The 26,461-nt window shown below is 44.0% G+C and overlaps 1 protein-coding gene and 1 non-coding gene across 6 annotated transcripts in view; one reads left to right on the top strand and one right to left on the bottom strand.

Annotated features, from left to right (window-relative positions):
- Positions 1-21,121, bottom strand: part of LOC148006969 (uncharacterized) — a 42,063-nt gene extending 20,942 nt beyond the window's left edge. The window contains exons 1-2 of the transcript XR_015649447.1: positions 20,444-21,121; positions 19,073-19,288 (exon numbers count right to left, since the gene is read on the bottom strand). This is a non-coding gene — a transcript (uncharacterized LOC148006969). The remainder of the gene's footprint in view (positions 1-19,072; positions 19,289-20,443) is intronic.
- Prkn (parkin RBR E3 ubiquitin protein ligase) overlaps positions 1-26,461 on the top strand; it is a 1,215,323-nt gene that overhangs the window by 710,164 nt on the left and 478,698 nt on the right.

Raw genomic sequence — 26,461 nt, 5'->3', positions numbered from 1 at the left:
CTGGCATTTCTGCTGCTGCTCTATCAGATAACCGCCCCTTCTCATTTTTCCTTTGTCTCTCACACTCTGTCATCAATGAAGCACACACCTTTACTCAGTATTCAAAAAGATGAGGCAGGAAGATGGCAAGTTCAAGGCACAACCCTTCCTCAGTCAGAGGTTTCCTAGAGATAGGTGACCACTTCCTATCAGTTCAGATGCCACCCCCCCTTCCTCCTGTTACTGAGCAAAGCCTTGTTTGTCCCTCTCCATGATCAGGGAAATTTCATCTCCTTGACTCAGAAGTGCCTTCTTTCTTTCATGCCAGTGATATGTAACAACCAGATAGGTAGATTAATAAAAATCATGAATACCAATCCATAGAGGGAAAGCTGAGACAACATGACTCTTCAGTGTAATTCTGTGGGGAGGGCCATAGGCTCACTCATGGCCATAGACAGCCACAAGCTCCTCCGGAAATCATTAGGGAAGTGAGTACCACATCATAGGAGGCATGATGGGGTCCTGCAGGAAGAACCTTCAGATCCATGGGACAAGGGGAGTTTCTGACTCTTACAGGTTTTTAGGAGGTGGGTGAGGGGCAGCCCACATTCTCTGTGATCTAGCCTGGGCCTAGATTATAGGGCAGGAGGGGACAGGACAAAGGTAAGTTGTGCTTGCAGATTGTCTTGCAGGGTGAAGGAGAGATGGCAGAGCCGTGGCCAAGAGTGCTCTTTCATCAACTCTGCTCTGGAGGGGACTGCAGAGGAATGGGGTTGTCTGAGGGAGACAGAGAGCTCCAAAACAGACCTGCTAGTGAGAAAACAAGAGCCCTGTTCTACAGTTGTTAGTATCGTCCAAGCCATAAATGCATCCACGGTGGCCAACGCCATGCTTCCAGTGTGTGCTGTCTGAGTGCAGACTGTGACGGGACGCTGTCAGCTCTGGGGCGGTGTGGGCTATCTCTAGAAGCCCTTCACTTCTGTCCCTCCGCACTCTCAGTGATGCTGCTTCGCTGCCTCTCTCTGGAGCCAGATGTTGGGTGCATAGCAACTTCTGAGGCACATCTGCCCTTAATTCACTCAGTTTTCCCTTAGCTATTAGCAGCTCCCTGAAGGCAAGGCTCACACCCCACCTGGTGTGTAGAAGAACCAGCCGGGAAGGAAGGGACATTTTCAGTGCAACTTCTGGGAGCATCATGTCTCAGGCCCTCTTCTCTTGCATCACAAATCATGGTCCCCTGCACTTCTAAACCACCCTTTGCCTAAAAACATGCCCCCTTTGGATGAAAAAGAGAATTATATGCAACATATAGGCACTTTTAACCTACATAAGTTGTGAATTTCTCTTAATCATGAACCATAATTTCAAAAGGAGAAGTGTAATAGCCTTCATCCCACCCCACCTACCCTCTGCTTCTCAAGTCACAATTGAAGGCAGGAAGGTATTGCTGGTGCCTCAGAAGCTGTGAGACCATTTTCACATCTGGGTCATGGGAAATGATGACTGCAGGTCTGCTGGATGCTTGAACGGTGCTGGCAAGGGGGACACTTCAGAGTTGTCCTGAAAGACACACCTGCAGCCTTGGGAAGTGTTCACATACGAACACCTTATATTCTACTTTCCCCAAGTCCCAGGAAAAGTCTGCCTTCCATATTCTGTAGTGGCATGGAAAGTGGACATTTGCTTCTGTGTCTTAGAAAGGGCGGCATTTAGAGAGAGCCTGGCCTCAGCATGACAATGGTCTGATTCATCACTTCACGGACCCTACTGGGTCCAGCTGGAGGACAAGCTCTCTGGGGCTAGAACTGAAGCCATGAATGTGGCAGGGGACTTTCTAAGATGCCCCATAGATAATTAACTCCAGGGGTTGGGGGGAGAATGTAACCACTGCATCGCTCTGTGTTACATCCTGTTGAAAGGACTGGAATGACGTAGCTCAGGGGTAGAGTGCTTGCTTGGTATGCAGAGGCCCTGGGTCCAATCTCCAGAACTACAGATAGATCAATAAATAAACAAACAAACAAGCAAATAATTTGAAAATACCAAACACTGCATGGTTTATAGTGAGATTATATAGCATGTTAAGTAAGAGCTATTCTTGCTAGTATTTGCTTTAAAAACGAGTATCTCCCATCTCGGAACCCTCACTCTATAAATTAGATCTTCACTGCTCCGCAGAGTTATGCATCCAAATGCTATTACTTCCACGTCCCAAAACTTTAATATGGGCTATTTACTAGAGGAGTGGAGTGGAATATTTAAAGTCTGGACCATTTCAGAAAATAGGAGATGTATCCTTCTGGAAATTTTTGTGACCGCCCATGATGTGACATAAAGTGGTTAAAATTCTGGCTGACACAGAAGTGTGGGATGACACTCCTTTCTTGCACTCCAGCTTCTGTTTATTTTGCCCTGTGGTTTAAATTCTCCCGATAGATAGTTGACTTGGGTTTCCTCTGAGCTCAGTGCATTGGCCATGTCTCTTTCTCTCCCACTGTCCGATTAGCTGCACTGCCTCCTTGCCACCATTCTCCTTAGCACTGTTATGACTCCAGCCCAGGGCCTTGTTCTTGACAAACAAGGGGACCACCACTGACCCACCTGTCCCCAGCTCTGAGGTGCTTTTGACTTTTATTAATAACTGTGCTGTGTGCGATTCTCCTTCACTGTGTGACGATGAACCCAGCATCCGGGTTCGTGATGCATCTGTGAGCTCACAGACCCACAGTCTGTCTTCCTGGTCCTGCCCCCGCCCCTCACGGGCTCCTATCACCGCCATTTCAGTAAATTAAAGTCCCATCTACCCTTTGAATGGTCATGTTTGCCTACTGTCGTTTCCAGAGATGCTTTCTTGAGAATCTGAGCTTTAAATTTGTTCTACTTTCCCTGAATTCACTAAATATTCCATTTACCTGTGTTTTTAATATATTCATTCCCTACTGTACTCAATTCTGCAATACACTCAGAGTCCAATGTCTGGAAAGCAGCCAGCCCTCCCGACGTATCCACAGAGAAGTGGGGAAAGCATAGATGGCTTAGAGAATTTATGGAGAGTGTGCATTCAGTGAACGTTCGGTGGCCCTGAACTGATTGAAAAGGACCAGGTAATATTTCCAATGGGCTGATGAGAAAGGGCAAGGCATCCAGAGAGGAATCAATGTCGATAAAGGTTGCGTGTGCCATTTTGGTAAATGGAAAAAATATACATTATAAGATAAACGTTCCTGTGAATTCCAGCTCCTGGTGGTAAACACCTAACACCTTTGGTTGGAGCTCCTTTGTCTCAAGGTCAGAGCCCTTTGTAAATATTTGATAAATGCACAGAGATACATTGTAGCCTTTTAACATCCTCAGTGTTTCCCTCAGCGTGATATTAGCCTCAGTCTGGGGAGACTGTGTGTGCTCTCCTGGATTGTCTCATAACTGTTACAAAAATTATGAGGCTTAATTACTCTTACCTCCGGAAGGTGTTTCCAGCCAGCTTGTTTTCGGACAGCAAAAACTACATGCCATTCTTTTCCTGAGTTCTCATATTTCCAACCTAATCTGCTTTTTGTGGCTAGTTTATTGGGGCTTCCCCCACTCCGGTACACCATCATGGTCACTGCTGCAGGTAGAGGACAGCCAGGCTGCCCGCCTTGCAGCATGGACTGCTGTGAGACCAGCTGCCAATCCTTACCCAGAGACTCCGCAGGCAGAAAAGTCTCACAGTATTCCCCTTAGTTGCCCTTGACTTCAGTCTGGGATTTTTGCGTCACTCAGAGATACCCTAGGTTACACCAGGATAGAGATTTTTTTTTAAAGACGTCATCACAGCCTTTTTGCCAGACCCTCCTTCCATGAAAATCACAACGGAGACAGGAGCATAAGCCTGCAATGGTAAAGGGGTCACTGTCTCAGGATTCATAAATTCTACAACGATGACCTGAGGCCCCCCCAGCTCCCGACCCTGTATGCTAAACCATTGTAGCGAAGACTCCAAGGGCATGAACATTTAGCCAACTCAGCAAACCCTGTGCAAGCTCTGTCTGTTCATCTGGGTCTGCCAAGTGCCAATGTGAATTGCCACACCAGCAGACTCAACTCTACAGCCTTAGCCAGGAGACACCTATCTAGCACTCAGGAGCGTGACCCACAATAGCCACAGCGTTCTCACAGGGAGCGGGGGTGAGAGTGGCTGTCCATGCTTCCACTTCCTCGGCCGCCAGATGAAGACGAGTAGGTCTGTTCCTGAGAATTGTCGGCAAGTACCTAAAAATAACGTACCTGAGACGTTGATGCACCATGCTAACCGCTATGCAGGTGCAGCTCACAAGTGCGGTAGGCTGTGGTGCGAGGCTGACGCCTAACACCTGTAATTCATTTCCCCTTTACCTTGTGAACACCAGGGCCCTATCGGAGGGCATAAAACTTTTTCAAGTGGAACACTTTGTAATTTAGAGGGCTCGTTCCGCCAGACTAATCTGATTGCTCATTACGATTCATTTGTAATATTTTAATTTTACAGATTTAGTTTGACTGGAAAATTGGCCAATGTAAGACAGCTTGAAGTCTCAATTACAGGCAAGAGTTATGGGGCATTTGTGGGACCTTTTGCTTCCTTCCAAGTCACTTTGCTATAGTATAGTCATCTTTCTCCAAAATCAATAATCAGAGATTGGGTCTTGATTTAATTGAAGACACAGCAGACAATAAAAGCTTTATCTATATCTCTCACAGACATTCAGTACGCCACGAGCAACATAACTTACCAAAGAGGGGGAACCGCGTGCCTTTGAAGCAAAATGTAGTCTGAAAGAAGAAAATGCTTTTTAAAAAACTGCCGCAGACTGTCCCTATCTGTGACTTCTCCTCGACATTGTCACAGCTCTGATGGTTCATCAGTTAAACACATGTTCACTAGCATCCGGAAAGAAAGCCGGCCTCTTCCTAGACAAGGAAGATGGCCCCGAGGCAGCAATAACACACAGGTCAGTTCTTTTGGAGCCTCACACAAATGATCAAGAATCCGATCCCAAAGCATGGTTTATGGGTGCGCTTTACCCCTCAAATTTCAAACCAAATCGAGCTTCCAGGCCCAGAGAACTGGGGGCACAATCAGTGCCACATCTGTGGCCTCCCTGCACAGTGGAGACACAGGCATGAACGTAGTCTCTGGGAACTATTGTTCAACAACTTCCCGGTTAAGAGTTGGGGATACTGAAAACAACCAGAGAAGAACAGCTCAAAGGCCAGCGGCAGCAGGACAGCAGCCACAAGCCGCTGATGGAATTCCTGGTCTCTCTCCTTCTACTTCACTTCTGCCCTGCACATGAGGGTGACCCACCATGAACTCTGCGTCAGTGAGAGTGTGCTGAACCACACCTTTTGTGATGCACACGACGAGTTCTGCTCTCTAAGAATAGAAAAAATATCCAGAATACATGTCCAGCAAAATGATGTTTCCCCCCATGATTCAGGATTAAATGTAAGCATCAGGGATTAAAATATGGGAACAGGAAGTGAAGGTAGAACCAGAGGCAACAGACCAGTGATGAAGAGTGTCACAAACAGGGTGGTGTCCCTTGAGAGTCATATATGAAAGAGTGGCACCATGAAAATAAGGGCTCATGGTCACATGTCCTCTCCCCAGCCCCTGAAATCCTCATCTTCCGTGTCCTGTTCCAGATATCTATTGCTACATGAGAAACCTCCCCAGAATGTGGATCCTCTCACCCATGACTCTGCTCCTATTTCAGGGCTGTGTGGGCAATGGGCGTGGACAGGACTAAGCTGGGCCATTTGTCCCCACGGTACTGGTTAACTTGTTTGGTGGGACCTGGCTGGCTGGGATGCTTGCATGTCTGATACTTTATTAAGGATCGAGGAGATGTACGGTTTTTACTGTGCTCAGTAATGAGAGACCAGTGCCTCCCTCTCCTGATTGTGAGGACCAGGGCTCAGAAAACTCAGAACAATGTCCCAAGAGACAGGCAGTGGAAACTGCAGGCTTCTAGCATGAGCCCAAGAAAGGCAGAGTATCACCCATGTGGCCTTCTGTTGTATAAAATGATCACAGCCAGAAGCTGCCCAGGAAGAGAATAAAAAGAATTTAGAAGTATGTTCTACCCTTCTATAATCCTTTCCTTTACAAAAGTTAATGTCTCAGGAATAAGGGAATAATAGAGTTGAATCTTCTTTATCATTTTACAGTCTTCTTCCTATCATCTGGTGCCTTCATGCTGACTCTGTCCCATCTCCACTGAACCCTTTTCTCTAGGACTGTGCAGTAGATTGTCACCTCCTGCTGAAACAAGGCAAGCTTCCAGTCTCTTGGCTTCCTTGCCCCCCAACAGCTCCATTGATTGTACACCCTTCAGCCCTACCAAACCCATTACATGGTTAATTTCTTTACTGCTTAACTTCTCCAAGACACCTATTTTCACACACTGCTTGTTGTCTTCACCAGGCCCTACCTCATGAGTTTATGCTTCTGTTACAGGACTTTATAGAATCCCAGCATGAACCCTAGAATCCCCTGGAGCCTAGGTTCAGTACCTATCTTCAATAGCCTCTTTTAAAAGTGAGTGCTTCTTTCTGAGAGCATAATTTTCTCTAGCTGACAAGAGGCAGAGAAGGACCTAGTGGGGAGAGGTGTGGACAAAGACTCCTTTACTTAATCCCCTGCTGTTAATTGCCAGAGGCCAGTGGTTTTCTGCCACAGAAGAAGCAAGAGTCTAAGTTCCCAGAAGCCATCAGTTTCTAGCATCTGGTACAGTTAGAGAATTAAAAAAGAGGAGATTATAGTCTTTTGGCCCTTGTCCAATTCTGGGTCACACTTCAATCCATTCCCGTAAAGCTGGGCAGCCTCCCCACCCACTCCCACCAACAACTAACAGTGACAAAACAGAGAAAGGGTCTTATGCAGTGCGGCCACACTGGGGAGGGGCAGAGAAGTCCAATGATAGCCCTTGTCCATCTTCATTCAGATTATTGAGGTCTGTTTTAAATCAGAGGTAGAGATGTAGGTAAAACTTGGTAGGCACAGTCAAGGTACAGTTCTGCCCATCGCCAACCCATCATTGTCTTGTCTCCCACCAGGTAGTCTGACAGATTGTCAGGACTAAGAATGATCTTCTGGGTGATAGCTTCCTTTGGCTGGTATCAGGGTTTAACCTTCCTCTTTTCCCATCATGAGATTCCTAGGGAAATTCAAGTATTTAGATGGCCAAGGGAAAGTATATATTTAGAGTATGCATTTGGTTACAGTTCCATTGAAATATCGGTCCAACAACTATTTATTGCAATGCTAAGAGACACCCAAGCTGGCCACAGTGAGGAAGCACCTGACAGCAGACAGGCTGTGCAATCTCACTACTTAGGAAGCTACACCCGGAGCTGGTCCGTGGTGCCTCTCCCCGTGTTATCCTTACCCGCAGTGTATAAGAGTCAAGCCACAGTGAGCAAATGCTTGCTCTCTGAAGCCCATGCTGAATAATGTATTCATTTTCTCATGCCATCTCTGCAGCTTCCTCTCAGAGCTGACTGTTGTGGCAGAGGAGAAGAGAGAAAAATCGCCTGGCTCAGTGAAGTTGGAGGGAGATTTTATCAGTGTGTTTAATAGCTAGGGCTGGCATTCAATTTTGACTTTCCCTGCTGTGGCAGGGAATGTGAGGCTCTACATTACCCTTTCTTTCATTCTTCTCAGCTATATTTCCTCTGGAAAATTTTCCACTGGCCATGAAAGCCACCAAATGCAAGAAAGATCAATAAAAAGTTTTTAAAATAGCGTCCAATAAGTGTCCCATAAAATGCCATTGTTATAGCGTAAAGTACAGCCTTGTCTTCGGAGATAACATCTATTACCACTTCAGATCTTTTAGTTGGCTTTAAGTTCTCCATCTCAAATAACGTAGGTGTGTGGTCAGAGGAAAATAATATCCACATTAACTGAATGTAGTAACAGTAATGAGGCCCATTTAACCAGTCTTCATACTCTGATGCTTAGAGATAATTCTTTCTAATGAATTGAACAACACCTCAAGCCAGATATTAACAAGAATGTACTCATAAGCACATTCAATAACAATCACTAGGAACCATAGGAACCACAGCTGTGCAGAAGGCTGAGCTGAGAACTATTTATACGAAGAAAGTTCAAGTTCACATAGGACACAGAAGGAAAGGTGTTTCAAGGGTGAAGATCACCAGAGGAGCATGTTTCCTGATACAGAGAAATATAAGGATCAAGCAAGATTTGTAATCAGACAGCATTTAAGATACTAACTAAGCTATGGAGCTTATGTCTGGAATCGCAACACTGGAGAGCGGGAAGCAAAGACAAGAAGGTCACCACGTGTTCTATAGACCTGCCTGGACTTTGTGGTTAAAAAGACGGTCTGGTCTCAGAAAGGGGGAAAGAAAAAGAGGCTAACATCTGAAAGAGGCACCAAAAAGAAATGAGCTGTGAAAAGTAGGTGGGCCCCAGAATGAAAATATAGGTTTGGATCTTACCCAGTTGAGTTTGCTTTTAGTTCAGGAAATAATGGAGCAAGACAGAAGAGCTTTGAGTGCAAGTAGGGGGTTCTCATAGCTATTACTGAGGGAGCCTATTTCTAGTCAGTCCTTGTCAGATTGGAAATCAAAAGAGAATTAAGAGAATCCTGTAGAGTCTAGAAAAGATCGTGATAGAACATGGTCTGGACAGAAGAAGTGCTTGAGTAGAGAGAAGTGAGGACAGACAGGAAGGCATTGCATGTGATGGCCACAGACAGATTCCTACAGCTCATAGCAGGACCCATGGGTGAGGTGCTAAAAGCAAGGTGAGCAGGAGAACTTATGGAGCATGGGGGGGACTTGCCACATGGCCACACCTAAAACTCCCACCACAGAGCACACAAAACTAGCTGGAGCCCAGTCAACCATGAGTTATGGCTTTGACTAAATATCTTCATTCCTTTTTAAAAAAGATTTATTTATTATGTATAAGTACACTGTCGCTGTCTTCAGACACACCAGAAGAGAGCCTTGGATTCCATGACAGATGGTTGTGAGCCACCATGTGGTTGGTGGGATTTGAACTCAGGACCTCTAGAAGAGCAGTCAGTGCTCTTAATCGCTGATCCAACTCTCTAGCCCTGTATCTTCCTCCTAACGGAATTCAGTATGTTCTTCTGTGGGAACACATAGTATGTTTAAATATCCGTCAATGCAGAGATGAGTTGCATGGGTTCTTTCTAGGGTAATACAGTTTAAGAAGAAAGGCACGAAGGTCTGGAACAAGTCTCAGAGTCAGAACTGTGACAGAACCAGAAAGACCCAACTGCTGTGAGGCTCTGAGCCGTAATCTTTCGCTCACCAGTAGTCAGTAGTTATCATTTGTTGAATTGAAATTTGCCAATCATCGAACATCCCGTGTTAAAGCTGTCTTGTGTTAGCCCCACAGAAGCTCCATGTGCTGTGATGCTGGTGACTAGTTGATTTTTTTTTACATGTGGAAACTGTTTTCAGTATCTACTCAAAACAGCAGGATGCATTATGGGATGGCTTGTTCCTCAATGAGAGTAGAGCTAACTGACCTTCCTGGGCACAGGCCAATGGCCACACTTCACAAAGTCAATGCTGCACCAGGTGGGATCATCACCGACAGGTCACTACAGCATTGTATAGCTCTGCTTTCAAGTAACTCTGTGTGATATTGGTGAAAATGAGCCAGCAGTGCCTTTGCTGGGAGTCACCAAGAGAGAGCCATCTTTGATCTAGCACTTAAACAGAGGGACCTGGAGATACAAATTCATTGAGCATCTTGAACAAACTGCTGCTTCCTACCGTCAGGCACATGGTCTAGATGGTGATCGATCTCATTAGATTACTGTTGTTTTAGGGCTATTACACCGAAAGCGCTTCTGAAGGGCAGTGGTTTCTCTTAACATCACTAGAATTGTTTGCTTGACTTCAGTTTCAAGCATCTACCCTTTCTGGGACAGAGTTAGACGCCCTGAAAAGATGAGTTTTTCCAAGAAGACTTGGAAGCCATCTGGGTGTGGGCACCAAGGGCATCTGTCTTCACAGCACACACTGGCCTGTGCCACCTAGGAGCAAGTTGTGTTTCTTACCCACAATTCCCTGTCATGACATAGTTGTCGCTCTACAGGGAACTTCAGTTGGCTTTAACTGCTTTCTCCATGGGTGGACTAGGCATTTTAAACCCTTTGCCCATGAGGAAACTAAATGATGCCAGTAAAAGCATTTGTCTCTTCCAATAAAGTGTGTGTGTGTGTGTGTGTGTGTGTGTGTGTGTGTGTGTGTGTGTGTGTGAGAGAGAGAGAGAGAGAGAGAGAGAGAGAGAGAGAGAGAGAGAGAGGGAGAGAGAGAGAGAGAGAGAGAGAGATCTGGGTTTGAGTTTGCAGTCCTTGAAAATTCCTTTAGAAACATCTAGTGCTCAGGGAAAGGTGTTTGAGAAAGTAGCTGACTCACACAGGCCTTTCAGAAAACTAGAGTTTGTGCTGCATGACTCAGGCTTCTAGGATCTGGACGCCCTCCTAGATACCTGACAGAACCAACGTCATCTTACCTCCGACATATCTCCAGTCTCATCCCCGCACGGACCTGTCGGACACTGAAAGGTGGCACGGAAACTTCCAGGGTTTGCTTGTGTCTCGGCCTTAGCTTCTCATCGCTCAAAGAGCTTTATTTTACTTCTGTAGCAGAATGGCTCTGAGCCACCCTTGACTTGTAATCCCTCAGGGACCTCAGCAATCTCAGCTGTGAGACCATCAACAAGAGAGCAATGACGGTGGGCACTGAGCTCCAGCCCTCAATCCTGGACTGAAGAAAGCCCTCTCCCCTGCTTTTAAAACTGGAGGGCCAACTCAGCTAACTCCTATCCCCTTCAACTACTCTGGCCTTTGGTGGTGCTGTGATCTCTCACTTTGTTGCCAGGCTGAAGTCTCCCATGGGATGTATTGATAAGTAGCTACCTTAGACCACTGGAATCCACTTCTTTTTTTTTTTTGCCCCCTAGCTGTCTGTCTTCCTCGATGGAAAGTGACCCTGTTTAGGAAGAAGAGACTACAAGCATCACCTAGGAAACAGAACCATGCATGCTGTAGAATGGCCTTGTGGGAAACAAACCACTTGAAAACTGAAGTGATTACTTCCCACATACCCTGTTTATTTATTCACTCACATTTTTAGTTCTCTTCTCCTTCCTTCCCCACCATGAGTCAGCAGTGCTTAGATACAATAAGACAAAGACAGGTGCAGATACTTACATCCAACCATTGGACTGAGGTCGGGGACCCCTATGGAAGTTATGGGAAGGACTGAAGGAGCTGAAGGGGATGGCAACCCCATAGGAAGACCAACAGTGTCAACTCACCCAGACCCCTGGGAGCTCCCAGATGCTAAGCCACCAACCAAAGAGCATACATGGGCTGGTCTGAGGCCCCTGGCACATATGTAGCAGAGGATTGCCTTGTCTGGCCTCAGTGGGAGAGGTTGCAGGTTATCCTATAGAGACTTGATGTCCCAGGGAAGGGGAATACATGGTAGGCAGCACCCTCTCAGAGGTGAAGGGGTGAAGAACTCTGGGAGGGGGAACCAGGATGAGGGTAGTAATTGCGATATAAATAAATAAAATAATTAATTAGAAAAGAATACAGTAAGGCAGACTTTCTGAGAGTAAGTGTCTGCAAGAGGGTTAGATTCCTGATTGAGACACTCTCTGTTAGGGAGCACCTTAAACAAAAGCTAGCCCCCAGCTTTTCCACAGTACCACCTCAGCACTTAGAAACAGCATAGGGTCATGGGGCATCTTCAGCCCATGAGACTTAAACTCAGCAAGCTTTCTCTATATGTAGCATAAACTGGACTACTAATGCCAGGACATGATTTGCTCCTGCCCTTCCTCTGCCCTCCCCACAGAAGAGTCTGTTATTATGTATTTGCCTCCTGTAAAACCCTGCAGCACTTGAGGATATGCAATAATAAAAGTCTGCTCGCATGCATCGTAGTCTTCTTGGATAAACCCCTGCCGCAATACTGGTCAGCACTGGCTCTATTTGTATTACCAGATTACCTGGCCGTACATTTGTGTAGTGTTGATGTGAGTGAGCTCAGTTCCAGGGAAATATCACGCACACACACACACACACACACACACACAAACAGAGAGAGAGACAGAGAGACAGAGAGACAGAGAGAGACAGAGACAGAGAGACAGAGAGACAGAGAGACAAAGAGACAGAGGCAGAGACATAGACAGAGGCAGAAGCAGAGGCAGAGGCAGAGACAGAGACAGACACAGAGAGGAACTGAGATCTAACTTTGCCTTATCCTGCCCTGGTCTCTACCATAGATATGTACAGACTCTGCTCATTCCATCAGCAATGTCTTCATTGCTGATTGGCCCAGACTTGGGGTGGGGATAGTCAGTTGCTCCCCAAATTTATTACAATACAATTGAGAGATACAGACTGAGGTTCTCATCACTCAAATGATTATTTAGAGGTCATAAAAGTAACTCATATAGGAAAATTGGCTGCCAGGCTCCCTTTGATCTCAGAATGTCTACGTATCTTATAGCTGGTCTTCAGTATAGGAGGTCTGTTTCAGGGTACCTCCAGATTTCTCTTCAAGGCCATGTTCAACTAAATCTCTGGTCCCGTGGGATAGGGCATTTCTGTCTTTCATCTTCTGAACTTCAGCTCCTTTGAAACTAGTTTTCATTCATTGATATACCAGCATAGTCTAACAAGAAATCTTGAATTCACAGCGCAGAGCCACTTCTGTAGGAATGTAAGTGGTATACCTTAGATGGTCGCTCACTTCTGATAGGACAGTTTTTACAGCATAATAAGGTGGTCACTTATCTGGGAACAAGATGCCACACTACCCAGGTTTCTGTATCACCTTGACATCACGTGACAAGTTCAGGCCCTTAGGGTGCAGAAGCCTGATCAGTCCCTCTGTGGCCAGTTGTTTGGGAAAGGGGTATGTCTACTGCATTTTACCTTCTCCTTCTGCACTGCAGAAAGAGAAAACCACGAGGTTGATGGAGATACAAAATCCAGAGCCAAAGCTCTCTGAATCATTTCAGTCAGAAAATGATCAAAGGATTTAAATAAGCAAAAACAAGTGAGCATGCACTGTTCTGAGGACTTAAGGTCTTAAGGTTGTTGTTGGTCTGTCTGTCATTAGTGTGAGAGGAGCTAATTCAGGTTTAAATACCATCATGTAGAGATTTCCCTACATGCAGAACATGCAAACAGTCTACATGAAGGAACTTCTTCAACGTCAGTAGAGCGTACATGTACTCCCTAAAGTATTTATATATATGGAGAGAAAGTATATCTATATGTGTATACATATATGTGCATATATGTATATAGAGTGTATTTATATGTATACACATATTATGTGTATATATTTATATATGTGTGTATATATATGGGATCTGCCAAAGAAACAAATTACAATTCTAATTCTAGAATTCAGAACCCCTTAAATGGTAAGGACCCCTGCTTCCAAGCAGAAAATGTGGGGAATCTTTACACACATAACCTCATTTACTCACTAAATGAACACTAACCCCTGCTTTGCACATTTTTCTTCGAGTTAATTATATATTTATCAATTGCCTTTTACAAAGGACCGAATTGTTCATGGCCCACCATGATTAATTAGGGATGCTTGCCTGAGCACAGGGAGTATTTTCTTGGGCACTTTACCTGTGGCCACTGAGCCTCCCAGCGACTGTGTGACTCTTCTTAGTCTACCTCCCTGATCACGTCAGGCTTTCCCCTCTGCCTGCCTGCTGTGGGGTCTGTGGAGCTCTGCCTCAAGTTCGTCCTCATTTCCTTAAGGCAATTACCCTGGCACAGGTGAGAGGGACACCATCTCCAGTAAAGATCTCAGCACCGAGGCCTCCTAGCCCCAAAACAATATGCATTTATACATGTACTAGAAAGCTAGGCATAAATAATACAAAGAACTTTGTAACGTGGGTCTTTTCATTTGAAACTAAGTATTTACAATGGGGTGGGGAGAATACAGATTTACTAAACACTTTGAGATTTTTTTTCCTCCTGTAAGCATTCTGAGGGTTTTTTCTCCCATCTCAAATACCTGGAATATGTGCGGACTCTGCATTACGAAACCAAGTGTGATGGAATGCCAAGAGCCGTGGCCACCGCACACCAAATATTGTCTGAGATGAATTAAGCTCTGCTTCATCCCAGAGGAGAAAAAGAAAGTTTGCCAGGCTGAATGAGATTGGCAGCGAAAGGAGGGGCTCTTCCAGGAATACATCTGACGCCAGAAAGTAGCATCTTTGGAGGCGAGGCTCTTTAAAGGATGGAAAATCAGATAGCTTTCTCAGTACTGTAAAATAAGAACCAATTCTCGTAGGATCCGAACGGATAAATCATCCCGGTGCCTTCCGGTCACACAAGGGAGAGGGCAGAATAATAGAGTTTGGGAAATGGAGAACTAAGCTGAGAGCACTCTGACCCCACAGTCAGAATGAGAGGCCCCGAGGACCCTGGCTGATATCCTAGCACATGTAGTTTCAAATATATATTGATTTATTAAGTGTTTGATTTTTGGAGGGCAGTAAAATTACTTCACTATATCTTACTTTAAGTTTCTTGGTAACAAATAATAACACACCCTTTAAGTATTATTTTTAAAGCAATTGTGGCTACTTGGGATCTCTGTTTTCTCATGAACTCTAATTAGTGATTTCTTTCAGCTTTCTGTTCTCAAGAGTCTTTTCTTTTTTTTTTTTTTTTTCTATTAACTTGAGTATTTCTTATATACATTTCGAGTGTTATTCCCTTTCCCGGTTTCCGGGCAAACATCCCCCTCCCCCCTCCCCTTCCTTATGGGTGTTCCCCTCCCAACCCTCCCACCATTGCCGCCCTCCCCCCATAGACTAGTTCACTGGGGGTTCAGTCTTAGCAGGACCCAGGGCTTCCCCTTCCACTGGTGCTCTTACTAGGATATTCATTGCTACCTATGGGGTCAGAGTCCAGGGTCAGTCCATGTATAGTCTTTAGGTAGTGGCTTAGTCCCTGGAAGCTCTGGTTGCTTGGCATTGTTGTACTTTTGGGGTCTCGAGCCCCTTCAAGCTCTTCCAGTTCTTTCTCTGATTCCTTCAATAGGGGACCTATTCTCAGTTCAGTGGTTTGCTGCTGGCATTCGCCTCTGTATTTGCTGTATTCTGGCTGTGTCTCTCAGGAGCGATCTACATCCGGCTCCTGTCGGCCTGCACTTCTTTGCTTCATCCATCTAGTCCAATTGGGTGGCTGTATATGTATGGGCCAAATGTGGGACAGGCTCTGAATGGGTGTTCCTTCAGTCTCTGTTTTAATCTTTGCCTCTCCCTTCCCTGCCAAGGGTATTCTTTTTCCTCATTTAAAGAAGGAGTGAAGCATTCACATTTTGATCATCCGTCTTGAGTTTCGTTTGTTCTAGGGATCTAGGGTAATTCAAGCATTTGGGCTAATAGCCACTTATCAATGAGTGCATACCATGTATGTCTTTCTGTGATTGGGTTAGTTCACTCAGGATGATATTTTCCAGTTCCAACCATTTGCCTACGAATTTCATAAACTCGTTGTTTTTGATAGCTGAGTAGTATTCCATTGTGTAGATGTACCACATTTTCTGTATCCATTCCTCTGTTGAAGGGCATCTGGGTTCTTTCCATTTTCTGGCTATTATAAATAAGGCTGCGATGAACATAGTGGAGCACGTGTCTCTTTTATATGTTGAGGCATCTTTTGGGTATATGCCCAAGAGAGGTATAGCTGGATCCTCAGGCAGTTCAATGTCCAATTTTCTGAGGAACCTCCAGACTGATTTCCAGAATGGTTTTACCAGTCTGCAATCCCACCAACAATGGAGGAGTGTTCCTCTTTCTCCACAACCTCGCCAGCATCTGCTGTCACCTGAGTTTTTGATCTTAGCCATTTTCACTGGTGTGAGGTGAAATCTCAGGGTTGTTTTGATTTGCATTTCCCTTATGACTAAAGATGTTGAACATTTCTTTAGGTGTTTCTCAGCCATTCGGCATTCCTCAGCTGTGAATTCTTTGTTTAGCTCTGAACCCCATTTTTTAATAGGGTTATTTGTTTCCCTGCGGTCTAACTTCTTGAGTTCTTTGTATATTTTGGATATAAGGCCTCTATCTGTTGTAGGGTTGGTAAAGATCTTTTCCCAATCTGTTGGTTGCCGTTTTGTCCTAACCACAGTGTCCTTTGCCTTACAGAAGCTTTGCAGTTTTATGAGATCCCATTTGTCAATTCTTGATCTTAGAGCATAAGCCATTGGTGTTTTGTTCAGGAAATTTTTTCCAGTGCCCATGTGTTCCAGATGCTTCCCTAGTTTTTCTTCTATTAGTTTGAGTGTGTCTGGTTTGATGTGGAGGTCCTTGATCCACTTGGACTTAAGCTTTGTACAGGGTGATAAGCATGGATCGATCTGCATTCTTCTACATGTTGCCCTCCAGTTGAACCAGCACCATTTGCTGAAAATGCTATCTTTTTTCCATTGGATGGTTTTGGCTCCTTTGTCAAAAATCAAGTGACCATAGGTGTGTGGGTTCATTTCTGGGTCTTCAATTCTATTCCATTGGTCTATCTGTCTGTCTCTGTACCAATACCATGCAGTTTTTATCACTATTGCTCTGTAATACTGCTTGAGTTCAGGGATAGTGATTCCCCCTGAAGTCCTTTTATTGTTGAGGATAGCTTTAGCTATCCTGGGTTTTTTGTTATTCCAGATGAATTTGCAAATTGTTCTGTCTAACTCTTTGAAGAATTGGATTGGTATTTTGATGGGGATTGCATTGAATCTGTAGATTGCTTTTGGTAAAATGGCCATTTTTACTATATTAATCCTGCCAATCCATGAGCATGGGAGATCTTTCCATCTTCTGAGGTCTTCTTCAATTTCTTTCTTCAGTGACTTGAAGTTCTTATTGTACAGATCTTTTACTTGCTTGGTTAAAGTCACACCGAGGTACTTTATATTATTTGGGTCTATTATGAAGGGTGTCGTTTCCCTAATTTCTTTCTCGGCTTGTTTCTCTTTTGTATAGAGGAAGGCAACTGATTTATTTGAGTTAATTTTATACCCAGCCACTTTGCTGAAGTTGTTTATCAGCTTTAGTAGTTCTCTGGTGGAACTTTTGGGATCACTTAAATATACTATCATATCATCTGCAAATAGTGATATTTTGACCTCTTCTTTTCCGATCTGTATCCCTTTGATCTCCTTTTGTTGTCTGATTGCTCTGGCTAGAACTTCAAGAACTATATTGAATAAGTAGGGAGAGAGTGGGCAGCCTTGTCTAGTCCCTGATTTTAGTGGGATTGCTTCAAGTTTCTCTCCATTTAGTTTAATGTTAGCAACTGGTTTGCTGTATATGGCTTTTACTATGTTTAGGTATGGGCCTTGAATTCCTATTCTTTCCAGGACTTTTATCATGAAGGGGTGTTGAATTTTGTCAAATGCTTTCTCAGCATCTAATGAAATGATCATGTGGTTCTGTTCTTTCAGTTTGTTTATATAATGGATCACGTTGATGGTTTTCCGTATATTAAACCATCCCTGCATGCCTGGGATGAAGCCTACTTGATCATGGTGGATGATTGTTTTGATGTGCTCTTGAATTCGGTTTGCCAGAATTTTATTGAGTATTTTTGCGTCGATATTCTTTTCTTGAGACTCTTTCTTTTACAATATCCAAACGGGAAGGTTTGCATTTGGAATGCCTTTCTTCCCCCCTCAATACTGTGTTTTTGATTGCCTTAGCATTTATTGATGTTTTTATTCTTAAATATACACTCAAATTCTAGAACATGTATGAGCCAATGTGGTCACCATGATAACCACAATGGAGAGTTAACCTTTCACCCACCTCCCCACTGCTGTCCCTCATAGGTATTCTGTCTCTTGTCCCCAACTTCTGGAGCCATGTGCCAGGCTCCTGTACCACAGTTCTGTCTTTCTGAGATGCCAGTGAATGACCCATGCCATGGGCACACTTAGGTCTGGGGTGCCTACTCAGCATGGTGCCTTTGTCATAACTCTCTGCTGGGGGGACCCTGGCTGTGCGCTGGTGTGTGCTTGTGCTGTGATGAGCTTGGCCAACTCTTCTCTCTGAAGAACATTTAGGACATTAGGTCTCTAGCTTGTGGCAGCTAGGAAGAGAGCAGCTGTCAGCACTCATGAGTAAGTTTCCCATGAACTTGAGTCTCCTTATCTTCCTGATTTCCAGGATTTAGTTGTCTCCCCCCTTTCCACATGTGGGAAGAAAATTGTTTGTCTGTAGCCTTTGGAGGTCCTGGTTCTTAGGTTCTCCAAACTCATTTTCAGAGCTGTTTTCTTAACTTTTTTTTCCAGGCAAAATGAGATTGGCTATATTTTGTAAACCATCGTATTTTATACCTTTTTTATCTTTTCTTGCCAGTTTTATCTCCAGGTACAGTTTTCCTGCAAAAATGAGTAGGAGTTTGGGTTCTTATTTTCAAATTCAGATACACTGGTAAAAATGTAGACTCCCCAAAGTAGATTCTAACATCACAGATCAAGGTATGCTCTTTTTCAACTGTGTCTAAAAGGAGACTTTCTTAGCAAATACCAAGAAGTTCAAACCCATTGAAAAGTCAGGCATGCAATCCTAGCACATGGGAAACTAAAACAAGTGAATTGCTGTGAGACACAGGCCAGCTCAGGCTACATTGCAAAACCTTGCTTCAAACATAGAACAAGAAACAACATTGTGCCTCAGTAAAACATTCCATTTGAAATATTTTTAAGAAAAACTATACACTGATTTCTAACCTTTGAAGATGGCACAGATATGAATGTTTCATAATGATCATAATTATATTTTAAAGGAGTCATATTTTAACAAAACAAACCCCCCCAAAAAAAACAAATTTTCCAAACAGTTGTTTTTTTAATCTTTTTCTCGAAAGCTCAAATTTCTTCAGGAACAAGAAAGCATTTTAGTTACTGGTAAAGCTTTATGTTACTTAATGTGACAATACAGGTTTTACGTGTTAAACTATCAGCCATATGGCCTTCTCCTCGGACTCACCTTGATATCACAGAATAAAGTCCAGAGCATGCGCATGCGGAATGCTGTTTTAAAGCTACTCGTTCTCAGGGACTTCCGCTCTGCTGAGAAATTGTGTTTCCTAATCAGGATATTGAGTCAATGACTGAGGATCACAGAGTGTCAGCGTGTTCTCCAAAGCTAGGCAGTTCATCACCTACAGTTACCTTGGTGGCCTTGAGAAGATTCAGGAAGTCACTGGAAAGAAACAACCAACTCTGGTTTTCTTGGGGTGGACTTTTGAGGGTAGCACAGTAACGAAAATAGTAAAACTATGAGATCACTTAAGTTCACAGTTACCCCCAATTTCAAGCAGACTAGCAGGGAGAACTCTACTTCATGGTAGAGTTCTAATTTCTTGATAGAGTTAATTAACTATTTTAGTGGCATCTGCTGTGCTTCATAAATCTCTGCTCCCATTTCCTTGCTCAGCCTCTTTACTATAAATCACACAGTGAAAAAAATTCCTTCTAGAACCCTCCCTCTCTGGCCACTTTTGTGAATCGTTTTTCTCTAGTAAAATGATTGGCTCGTAGGCATCCATCAGATGGTATTCTTGAGTCCAAAAAACTACTCAGGTCGGACTTATATTTCTCATGCCCAATGTTATTCAAAATAAGTTATATGAGTAAAGCTGATACTGCCATGTGCGTTGTCTTCGAGAGGTGACATGAAACGTGAGTCGCACAGTGACGAACATGCCTGAACAGCAATGCAGCAGCCCTTCTCTGCTGCATGTATTGTAGCCTTCCCTCCCGCCAGTCTTCAGGACAAATTTCTGTGCCTCCCGCAACAGAAATTCTGATTGGAAGTTTTTGCACTCCAATGTGTTACCGTGCAACTTGCATAAAAGATTTCCCCCCATTTTGTTGAAACAGGGTGAAGGTTTTCTTAAAAGACACTGATTTCCTTTTCTAGAAATGAGGCAAGAAAACCATAAAAAATTTCTGAACTTTTACTTTAAAAGATCTGCGACTATTGAATAAACCAGGTAAGCATTGTCCAGCTGCTAATACTGCAGAAGTTCATCTGATCCTTTTAGACTCTTTCACCTTCAAGGGTCTAAAAATAGAATCATTAGTTCAAATCTCGTCTCTTCAATTCTGTACATGGATATCTGTCATTAATGAGAGCAAATATAAATCTGTATTTCATATAAACACCAAAGCGATGTGTGAGTAGGTGGGTAGGAGAGTGGTGGTCTTGCTAGTAATCAAATCTAGGGTCCTGGACATGCTAGGCAAGCACTTGTGCTGCCTGGGCTACATTCCAAGCTCCATTTAATTTTTTCAATTGAATATTTTCATTTTTATTCTCTTTACATAATCATGTAAATACATGGATAGAACTTACGTGAATTAGGCGTCTTATAGTCTTAGAATTATTTTGGGTTTTTTTCAGCATCATTGTGGGAGTGCCTTGATCATTTGTGATAGGAAGAGTCATCCCATTATACCTAAAAAAAAAGCCCACCCAGTTCTCTGGGTGTAAGGTTGTTAGAATGAAAACAGACTTCATTGGGTTGTACACCATTGTGCATGTCGCCATGAGGTAGGGAGCCCCGTCTCCCTTCAACATACTGCTGCTCAGCCTGCAATGGACATTCAGACTGAATGACCAAGCCTGGGCTCACCTGTGCAGAGAACATCAATCGTTATTAATTTTCCTAATTATTATTTTTACTTAATGTTTTCAAAATCAGAATAATTCTAAAAAAATAGATATTCTAAATCAGACTTGTCTAACCAGCAGCCCACAGACTTCATGCACCCTATTGATAGCTAGGAATGTGGCACAAGGCAAAATTGGAAATTTACTTAAAATATTATAACCCAGTTGGGCTGCTCTTAAGTGTGGTCTTTATAGTTGATGCTACATGTCAAAAAGTTGGACACGCCGGTCCTAAGTATTTCCTGTGATACCCAGGGACTCAGCTGAGAGAATGCAGTTCACATGGGGACTCCAGTGCTCTGATCACTAAACTAAGAAGCTGCTGAGTGGGTGACTACACGTAGAAGCCATTCCCAAGTCCAGACCATTTCAGGCCTCACTCTGAAACAGACAACTGAAAGCAACAGATTCAATGCTCAGACCAGGCTGTGGTCCATGCCTGTGCGTTTATGATCAACTTCTCAGAGATCCAGAAGTGGTTGGTCTGGTTTAGACCATAGCTCTCTGTATTTACAGTTAGCTCCTTTGTAATACACTGTGATGGGAACACAACCCATCTACCCATTTACAGTGGCGTTCCTGCTGAGATGGTGACAGAGTCGGGTAGACTGACTAACCTTGTGCTTTTACCATCTGATCCTTCTTGTATTAGACAGGGTTCACCAAAGAACAGAACTGACAGAAGGAACAGAGAAATTAAGAGGGGGATTGGACTTATTAAAGTGGCTTTCAGGAAGTGGTCCAGGTAGTCCAACCATGGATGTTAGTTGTTTGGTCAGCGAGGTCAGATGGTTCTGAAATCTCAGTCTGCTGGTGTGCTGGAGGACTTTTGAAGAGCCGCTGGTCTTTGATCTGAGTTGAAATCCTGAAGGAGTTGTATTTAATACTGGCCATAGCACAGGATAGTTAAGCTTGTAAGAGAGAATGAGGGCAAGCAAGCAAACAAACAAACAAAAGATCAAGTGTCAGTGTCCTTCTTCCAAGTGTTACCTTGGCTGCCATAGGAGAGGTGGTCCATATTTAGGGTGCTTCAGATAATTTGATTAAGAAAATCTCTCACACCATCTTGGGTTTTAATCGATCCTGATTGGCCATCAAACTTCCCATAATAGGTTTGCTGAACCCCCTGCTCAGATAACATGTTTGCTTCGAATGGAGAACCACGGGGCAGCAGCCATCCACTGAGAGTCATTTGAATATTACAGACACAGAAGTGCCCAAACACATTTCACTCAATCACGTTATCATCTAAATTATAAGGCTTCGTGCCCTCGTGAGTAGTTTATTATCTCGGTGAAACCAGAAACTCCAGGAAGCCAAAGAGTCAAAATGAATTATCTGAAATCTTATTGGGGGAGAGAGGACGGTGAGTGAAAACTTGCACATCAGCATTTTATGGGTGCGTAAAGAAGATGAAGGTGTGAGCTACTTGCACTGGAATTCATCATGCCCCCGTGAGGAGGATTTAATACCCTCCTCTGGTCCAATGTGCCACCATAGGATTTTCACGTGAGACCGAGCCACAGAATGAGTTTCAGCCAATAGCTATAGTCTACTGTGTGTTGTCATGGGCCCTAGAACTTCATTCCCAGGTGCCGTAGCCTTGCTTCACTGCTGGATTTAGTTGGCAAGCACATCATCTCAGAAGTCACAGCACTGGGGAAACTGATGAGCGTTACAACGCCAGCACTCTTCTCACTAGAGAATTCTTCACCCAAGTCCAGGAGCTGTTAGATGAGTCACAGATGGCAGTACATTCTAAATCAAACCCATCAGGCACATGTGCGCATGTGCATGTGCGTGCGCATGCGTGCATTCATGTGTGTGTGTGTGTGTGTGTGTGTGTGTGTGTGTGTGTGTGTGTGTTCACATGGGGTGCAGTTGATCTCAGAGGCTAAAAAATAAATGGCACCACATTCACTGGATCTGGAGTTACAGGTGGATGTGAGCTACCTAACTAATATGGGTGTTGAAAACCAAACTCAGGTCCTCTGCAAGAACAGAACATGCACTTCCTGCTGAATACCCGCCTCTTCAGCCCCAAATCAATCGGTTTTTAAAAGCCAGCTAATTAATTTCACACTGACGTGGATTTACAGCCCACAGCACACTTTGAATTTTTAAAAGTATCAAAACTCGTCATAATATCAGTCTTGACCTGCTGCTGGGCTTTGAGTTCTTGTGAACAGAAGTTGGTAGCCAAGCTGGGGTGTATGTTTCAGTCATTCTGCGTCTAAAGCATGATTAAGTCCGAATTTATTATATGTGTTTCTCTCTTGCTCCCCCCCCCCTTTCTCTCTTTCCCTCTGTCTCCTCTCCCTCTTCCTAATCCCACATCTCATGTATATCCCTACTTCTCCTTCTATACCATTGTCTCCGTGCAAGACAAGCTGCGGAGTTTGTGAACATTGTTAGTATCTCCCTAATGGGTTTTGCATTCAGCCCTAATAATCAGCCTTCTCGGGAGTTCACTTTGATATGAACATTACCAGAAGCAGTTATGTATTTATCTTTATCATCAGTTACCTGTAGATTTAAAAAATAAGCCAAGGATGGCATTTATTTGGGATAATTTACAAACCCAGACTTCACCCAAATTGAGTGACTGGTGAGAGACATGGGAGGAGTCTGAACAACCTGAGGGAGCACCATTCCTGTTCGAAATTGGGAAGCACAGACTTGCCTAAGGCATGCTGGTGCTATGACCTCCTTGCACAGAAAAGGTCTTGCTACCTGCTTGCCCTGCCTTGAGGCCCTGCCTCTTAGGTCACTATGCTCCAAGTATTCACTGTATTCATGTCATATACTGAGCCCCTCCTTCTATGGGAAAATCCCAGCCTGGGATTACACAATAGAAGAGCACACCTATGTAGTCCAAGGCTCCATGTGGAGCAGATACCAAACCTTTAGAGAGGGAGAAGCAGAGAGAGACACTTTGTTCTTTATGACCAAGACAATCAACGGTCTCTCCTAAATATAATTCCCCACCAAAATTCTTCCCATTTCAAAACCAATTCTAGATTCCACCTGATTTCTGTAATTCCCCAAATAGCTGTCCAGTAGCCACTTCTGCATTGGAGAAGAAAAGACCTTGTGCTGAGAGGTTCAAAACATCCTAGAAGCTTGTGGGGTTGCGGGTAGCCATTCTCAGGACCAAGGGCTCTTGGATTGTCTGATTTTAGTCGGCTTTCTGAGACTTGTTCTTTGTGTATGGAGTATGTCTGTTGCCCTCAGTCCTGCCCACTTATAGAAGCATCACAGTGCTGAATCAAAACACTGCAAGTGTGGACACCATGGATCTAGGCTTACCGTGAGTCCCACAGTCCCCAAACAGTACCGGTATCATTTTTGTAAGCTATTGGTTCTTGGTTTCTACTTGATCTCAGACCTTAGCAGGACTGTTTCCTTCCTGCCTCATTCCTTACCTAGTGAGGGAAGGAGGCCGTAGTTGCAGTTGGAGTCATGGCATCTAATCACTCAAGGGAAAGACCGTGGTCCCTGTTGATCTTGACCACCTAGCCCCACACTGGGAGCACTGGGCTGATGGGCAGATCTGCCCTGATTCGTCAGCAGCTCATTCCTCTAGCCCCTTACTACACCGTTGCCCATCTCTCTTAAAAATAAAAGGGGGTTGCATTTCCCTGCTCATCTAACAATCCTGTTGCAAACGCCTGTATTGAGTTCCAACACCTGCGTCTCCTCACAGCTGCCTGGCTGCCGCCGTGGCTCTAAACAGACCTTGCAGGACGCCAGGTACACTCCAAACATTTGTTTTCAGGGATGCCTACTTGAAGTTTTTAGCAGTATTTTACAAAAACTGAATAAGGGCTAGAGGGCAGAAGGAACACAGGAGTGTGGGTATAACTTTCCACTCTTGCCACATCCTACCAGTGTAGCGAAAGACTTCCCGTTTTACACGAAAGCATTTCTTTAAACGTCAGATCTTAGGAATATACAATCAGTATAGGAAAGAGTCTGCTGGATTCTTGCAATCTGGAGCACCCATATGGATTTGAAGACTGCTCCTGGTAGAAGCTTTTAGAACAAATGCTGTGAAAGCACAGACTAGGGTCCTTTCTTCCCTGACCACCAGTGACGCCCAGCCAATGGGAACAAAAGCAGGTGGAGGACAGAGAGTATCCAGGAAGCAAATGCAACTTCACCTAAAATACAGGCATGCGAAGGCTCTCCTTCTTGGGACAGAAGTCAGCATACGCTGACATGGAGGTGGGCCCAGAGCCCAAGGGCACGCATCCTTCTATAACCCATGCAAAGAAGGGGGTGTTCTGGCCAGACAGTGTAACTATGGCTTCACGTTAAGTTACAGCTCTGACATCACACATGCTGAGAATAGTGCCTCATACAAACATCATGTGTGGGGAGACTGAAGATGAAAAGATATGTGTGCTTCTGCTTATATAAATTGCCTATCTACTCACATTTTCTAAATTGAAATCAGGCATACTCAAATAATAGATTGGAAATACTATGAAGAATAGAATGACATTTCTCAGTGCTCTGGAGCTCCCTATTTATGCTCTAAATGTACATGTCTAAAAATATAATTATGAGAGGATGTTCAGATATGGAAATTTCTATCACATATCTTAGCACACATTATCAATACAAAAAGCACACGTGGCGTGTGCATATGCTATGTAGCAGAAGGGATTTTTCTTTCATGAATGGTTTTCACCCTGAAAGTACAAAAATATTGAAATTCACTGTGTATTAGCATTTCTAATAAGCTATTTTAGAAGCAGCAATCTCCACATTTAATGTTCCCAGGAATGAGCTCCTCTAAAATTAAACACAAGAACACAAACGTGCTGTGTTTGAATCCATCCCGAGCTCCCATTTCTGCTGTTCATGGCAACAGACTCCAAGCCTCTCTCCCGGGGAGACATATATTTTGACAGAACTTCCTATATGATATGCATTTGCATCTCCTCCCCGTGTGCCTAATTCCTGAAATGGAGAAAACAAGAGAAAACTGCACGCTGTTGCTAAGTAGATGTCCTACAGATTTGAAACAAAAACTTAGAGCTCCAGAACACACTGCAATTATGTCAGATCGGCTTTTGCTTTGATTATCTAAAATTAAAATCAGGCTAGAAGAGAGTCTCTAACAGACAGTTATCCAAGACTGTTTTCAGAGAATCAAGTTGCTACCTAAAAGAATACACTCAAGGCTCTTCCTTACAAGGTCTTACACACTAATTGTCTGCAAAGATTGGATTCCGTTTCATGGAAATGTCAGGGTGGCCATGTGCAGTCTCCCTGGCTACGCTATGTCTCCCTGACCTGGCTGGATCCAGCTGTCAATCCCTTGTCCTTCCTGGAGACTTGACTGAGTATGGCCTCAGTCTTCTTGGTCCGTCAACCCTTGTTGGACTTCCATGTGCTAAGAACATGTGGGGCAGATGACACGGAGAGCTCGATGCAACAATGCAGTTCCATGGAGAATCAACTTAGGGAGCTTCAAAAATACAACTTCCAGAAAGAAACTCCAGAAATATGGATTTTCGTAAGGTCTGGAGTGGAATGCAGGAATCTATGCTTTAAAGATATATCCCTGGGCAAGGCAGGTGGGCAGGGGCAAGGAGCTGTGGAACCTCTGGAACACTGTAGGGAAAAGGATGGACTGACCTTTCAAGTCTGTTGTGTGTCAATATCCTTGAATGGCACTTATGGCTGTAT

This window comes from Rattus norvegicus, chromosome 1 (assembly GCF_021556685.1).
Source record: "Rattus norvegicus strain SHRSP/BbbUtx chromosome 1, alternate assembly SHRSP_T2T, whole genome shotgun sequence".
Lineage (NCBI taxonomy): Eukaryota > Metazoa > Chordata > Mammalia > Rodentia > Muridae > Rattus > Rattus norvegicus.
The sequence above is the reverse complement of the archived record's forward strand: the minus strand, read 5'-3'. Positions and strand labels throughout refer to the sequence as shown.